This window comes from Salvelinus alpinus, chromosome 15, assembly GCF_045679555.1.
Source record: "Salvelinus alpinus chromosome 15, SLU_Salpinus.1, whole genome shotgun sequence".
NCBI classification, from domain to species: Eukaryota; Metazoa; Chordata; class Actinopteri; order Salmoniformes; family Salmonidae; genus Salvelinus; species Salvelinus alpinus.
In genome coordinates this window covers 16,514,780-16,521,007 of record NC_092100.1, presented here as the reverse complement: position 1 = coordinate 16,521,007, position 6,228 = coordinate 16,514,780, and positions in this window count along the sequence as shown.

Genomic DNA, 6,228 nt, shown 5'->3' with positions numbered 1-6,228 from the left:
ATATGTCGTTTTAGAGAATTTGGCATGTCTAATCGGCCTCACAACTGCAGACCACGTGTAACCACACCAGCCCAGGACCTCCACATCCGGCTTCTTCACCTGCAGGATCACCTGAGACCAGCCACCCGAACAGCTGACGAAACTGTGGGTTTGCACAACCAAATAATTTCTGCACAAACTGTCAGAAACCATCTCAGGGAAGCTCATCTGCGTGCTCGTCGTCCTCACCAGGGTCTTGACCTAACTACAATTCGGGGTCATAACTGACCCGTGGGCAAATGCTCACCTTCGATGGCCACTGGAACGCTGGAGAAGTGTGCTCTTTACGGATGAGTCCCGGTCAGATGGCAGACAGCATGTATGGTGTCATGTGGGCGAGCAGTTTGCTGACGTTGTGAACGTTGTGAACAGCGTGCCCCATGGTGGCGGTGGGGTTATGGTATGGGCAGGCATAAGCTATGAACAACAAACACAACTACAACCTCATGCTGTGGGGCGACAGGTAGCCTAGTGGTTAGAATGTTGGACTAGTAACCGAAAGGTTGCAAGATCAAATCCCCGAGCTGACAAGATAAAGATCTGTTGTTCTGCCCCTGAACTAGGTTAGTTAACCCACTGTTCTTAGGCTGCCATTGAAAATAAGAATTTGTTCTTAACTGACTAGTCTAGTTAAAGAATACTACATGCCTCAAAAGAGTAGTTTGGATTTCTCAAACTTGGATCTTTTCATTTCTGAATGTATATTAAACTACATTATATCCGTGTGTTTAGCCCCTTGAAAAAGTATTTTAATTAATTGTTTTGCCTTTCCTCCATCTCACTACATTGCTCCTGCCCTGAACTGGTGTATCCAGGTCTTAAGTGTGAAATGCACATTTAACGCAATATATCCATGGACTTAGTTATGTCTTTTTCAAAACAAATTTTGTACAGTTTTATCGATGGCAATTTTAATGCACAGAGATACCGTGACGAGATCCTGAGGCGCATTGTTGTGCCATTCATCTGCCTCCATCACCTCATGTTTCAGCATGATAATGCCTGGACCCATGTTGTAAGGATCTGTATACAATTCCTGGAAGCTGAAAATGTCCCAGTTCTTACATGGCCTGCATACTCATCAGACATGTCACCCATTTAAGCATGTTTGGGAAGCTCTGGATCACCGTGTACGACAGCGTATTCCAGTTCCTGCCAATATCCAGCAACTTCGCACAGCCATTGAAGAGGAGTGGGACAACATGGGACAACAGGCCACAATTAACAACCTGATCAACTGTGGTGGTTAATTTCTGTATTACCAAATAAGGAGAGAGACAAACTTCACACACCAGTCAGAGTGTGATAATAATAATAAGCTTTGCAATAGCATTACATTCTATTTGACTTTCAATAATTCACAATTTCTAATGAACCGTTGAGAGTGTCTACAGAAAATGACAAAGATCTTTTATAGCCAAGATGCACCCCCCTAGTCAACATGACAAACCACAGATATATTAGGAACTGTTCACAAAGAAAGACTTTTACTTGAGAGAGGAGTATCCCATAGCCAGATAGCATTTGCTATAAATTATCGTTCAGTTTGGTCTCTAAGAAGAGGTTCTAATCTCGTTCCTGGTACTTCATAGTACAAAAACACCAACTCATCCAATGGCATATATCAATTGTCAACTCTAGATACTCCCATCTCAAGTAAACCCCCTCCTGACCCCACTCCTGGGCAAGCTCACTGAGGGGAGTGAGCCTCTAGGTCATACGCTATCCCAGGATAAGTGTAAGATCAGAGAGGACATACAATGTTTCCAGACACTGCCATACACCTCCCCCCAATGGGAAAAGGAGGGAGTGACTGGTGCACAGACATTGTGGAGACAAGTAATTGGTTCCCCATTAATCACGCCATCCCTTCGCATGGTTTAAGAATAGGTAAAGACACATTCACATATGAAGACAATGTTCCAATCTGTCCTCTTCCCTTTCTGATATTCTGCATAGCACCAGGGACATGTGAAAGACAAGCCTGACCTCTCCCCTCTCTGGGCCCCAAGTGACTGAGTCCTAGCTGAGGGAAAAGTGCAACTGCCAACACTATAGTCCAAAAGGATACATTCTAATGACAAGTATCTCACATAAGCATATTATGCAAATAAAACGTCTTAATTATCTATATTACCCAACTAATTCTGATTCATCCGCCACACAACTCTACTCGAAGGAGATGTGTCGCACTGCATGAGGCAAATGGTGATCACACCAGAAATTGACTGGTTTTCTGATCCACGCCCCTACCTTTTTAAGGTATCTGGGACCTACAGGTGCATATCTGTATTCACTGTCATGTGAAATCCCTAGATTAAGGCCTAATTAATTTATTTAAATTGACTGATTTCCTTATATGAACTGTAACTCTGTAAAATCTTAGAAATTGTTGCATGTTGCATTTATATTTTTGTCAGGCCTATATAGTTTTTGCGAAGTCATCAACAGCTGTTGTTTCAATTCAAACAGGCGTTCAACTAAAAATCGACAATACATATAGGCCTAGGGTTTAAAGATTTGGTTGACATCAAATGTAATCTTCAAATTAATAATTAATATGTTGGATTCACATCTCCATCTCAACCAAAAATCTAAGTTAAAGAATAGGTCTAAATCATTTCTCAGATGAAACTATCCAAGCATTAGATACATCTCTTTAAAATATTGATATTTGGTTGCTTTGTCAACCAAACAATTCAATATTACTTTTGTAATACAGTAATTAGTCTAAAGTTAAGGCAAACTACTGTAACAGCATTTATTATAAAATGAGTAACACATCCATGGCCACATTTTGAAGTTACTGTAACTATTTTTGTCTTGTTATGTAATCATAGAAAGTGTGCATGTTCAAGATGGCATGAAAGGTCACAGGTCAGTGGAGAACTTCACAATTGCTATAATAATCTGTGCAGAATCTCGAACTGCATTGATCACTTGCACCATGTACTTTTAATGTAATCTCAACTGCAATCCAGGTCATTTGGTTCTGCTATTAGATGAAGCACAGAGATAACACATTAAGTTATTGTATAAATACAAATGTCTGACATTGTATTCCCATTTGAACTTTGTTTTGCTTTGAAATGGTTGAAAGCGCAACAAAGATGACAATCGAACCAACAAGCAGATATTGTTTTTCCATTGGAATTTGGTTGTGCTTTTCAGATGGTTCAAAGCATAGTGAAAATACATTGGGAAACTTCTGGCTTAGTTTTTGAAGTGGGCGAATAAAGGTTGAAATCTCATTGATCAACGTTTCAACCAAATATTACCCAAATGCCACGTTTAAATGATGTGTTGTGCCCAGTGGGTTCCTGTAATTAATCCAGTTAGTTAGTTAGGACATGAGGAAGACACGAGACTGAAGCCCTCGGGCGGCATGCAAGTGCAGGTGCCGCCGGTGTTAGCCAGAGATTAAATCATGATGAAGTCTTGGACAAACGACAAGGATTACGGAAGAGGGTATTTAAATAAACTAGCCTTTTGGGTAAATGTGGGTGTGGAAGATACAATTGTTGTTAATGGCATGCTTTTGGCTAATCTTGTTTAGTTGTCTAATAAGGCTGAGGGTTGCCTAATGCTGTCTGTGAGATGTACCTATCATGTAGGCATATAACCTTTTCTGTTACCTTCTAATTTCAGCTGATCATAGTGTGGTGGCTGTTTAGTTCAGTGGATGGGACTGTCTGGTGTCTTTCCCTCAAGATCAGGATTGGAACTGTCATTCTGCATCAGGGGTGGCTATAACTTCCTGAACTCAAAAGCCTGAGAGATCAAATTAAAATGAAAGAAAGGTGTTACACCAACATTCCAGTGAAAGATTTTCTCAGAGACTTGTATTGGTATAATATGTTTTACTGTACTGAATGTTCACCTGTTTCCACTTCCTGTTAAATACTGACCCCAATACCTCATGCAGATCATTACACTGGTCTCCCTCCTCTGAAGGCGGGATAGGTCAAAACTACAGTATGTAATGGAACAAAGAAGGTTGTTTTATGCAGTGGAGGTTGCTGAGGGGAGGATGGCACATAATAATGGCTGGAACGGCGTGAATGAAATGGCATAAAATACATGGAAACCATGTATTTGATACCATTTCATTAATTCTGCTCCAGCCATTACCAAGAGCCTGTCCTCCCCAATTAAGGTGCCACTAACCTCCTGTGGTTTTATGTTAAAAGTATTCCATTGCTGACAAAAGGACAAATCTACCCTAGTATTGTTCACCAGCTGTCTGTCTGGTAGAGGTGAGGCTAGTGCATATAAGTGTTTCCCACTGGAGTATAGGAGCTGTGTGTCCAGCAGATGTCCCTGTGGTGCAGCGGATGAGGCTTAGCTGTCTTTCACCAGCCATGAACACTACATGGCCAAAAGTATGTGGACACCTGCTTGTCGAACACCTCATTCCAAAATCATGGGCATTAATATGGAGTTGGTCCCCCCTTTTCGTGCCATAACAGCCTCCACTCTTCTGGGAAGGCTTTCCACCAGATGTCGGAAATTGCTGCGGGGACTTGTTTCCATTCAGCCACAAGAGCATTAGTGAAGCCAGGTACTGATGTTGGCCGATTAGGCCTGGCTCGCAGTCGTTGTTCCAATTCATCCCAAAGGTGTTCGATGGGGTTGAAGTCAGGGCTCTGTGCAGGCCAGTCAAGTTCTTCCACACTGATCTCAAAAATTATTTCTGTATGGACCTCGCTTTGTGCACGCGGGCATTGTCATGCTGAAACAGGAAAGGTTCTTCCCCAAACTGTTGCCACAAAGTTGGAAGCACAGAATCGTCTATAATGTCATTGTATGCTGTAGCGTTAAGATTTCCCTTCTGGAACTAAGGGGCCTAGCCAGAACCATGAAAAACAGCCCCAGACCATTATTCCTCCTCCACCCAACTTTATAGTTGTCACTATGCATTCAGGCAGATAGCATTCTCCTGGCATCCACCAAACCCAGATTTGTCCATCGGACTGCCAAATGGTGAAGAGTGAGTCATCACTACAGAGAACGCATTTACACTGTTTCAGAGTCCGATTGCAGCGAACTTTACACCACTCCAGCCAATGCTTGGCATTGCGCATGGGGATCTTAGGCTTGCTTGTGGCTGCTCGGCCATGGAAACCCATTTCATGAAGCTCCTGATGAACAGTTTTTGTGCTGACGTTGCTTCCAGAGACAGTTTGGAACTCGGTAGTGAGTGTTACAACCAAGGACAGACGATTTTTACACACTAAGCGCTTCAGCACTCGGCGGTCCCGTTCTGTGAGCTTGTGTGGCCTACCACTTCGCAGCTGAGCCGTTATTGCTCCTAGACGTTTCCACTTCACAATAACAGTACTGCTCTAGCAGGGCAGAAATTTGACGAACTGACTTGTTGAAAGGTGGCATCCTATGGCGATGCCACATTGAAAGTCACTGAGCTCTTCTGTAATGCCATTCTACTACCACTGTTTGTCTATGGAGATTGCATGGCAGTGTGCTCAATTTTATACACCTGTCAGCAACGGCTGTGTCTGAAATAGCCAAATCCACTAAGGTATCTGCCTTGCCTGGCTACCCAGACTCCTTGCCACGGCCAAACGCTACGCACGCCCACGGACATAAGTTTCTTCTCCACAATAGAGAGCAATAGTAATGGCGTCTTTTTGTAGGCTCTAACTCCGCCATGGTTCGTTGGGAAAATGTATGGAGTTTTTGTAGGCACTAACTCCGCCATGGTTCGTTGGGAAAATGTATGGAGTTTTTGTAGGGTTTTTCGATAAACGCAGGAAATAAGGTCTATGGTAAACACAGGCTTAGGAGATCATATACGTTTTGTTCTATGACATAATCACCATCAGCTAACGTCACTCTTTCTGAATTTTTAAGCATTTAGGTAATAATAAAAAACACATAAAGCAGAGATAAAAGCTTCATAATTCATAATGGCCAAGGTCAATGCTCCTTACCAGATTGATGAGGAGGAACATGACAGCAAACCATTGTTGTCGAACTGTCTGTCACTCAATCTTTACTTTGAGTGATAATGTAACATTCAACAGATAATGTAACACCCCCTTACAAAAAGTAATACAGGATTCCTGCAGGATTTGTTTACCATTGTGAAGGAATTGCGGTGACTTGCAGAAGTCCTGTAGGGCTTTATTGTAAGAGTTTCAACACATAATAGTTATAATGCCCTACATA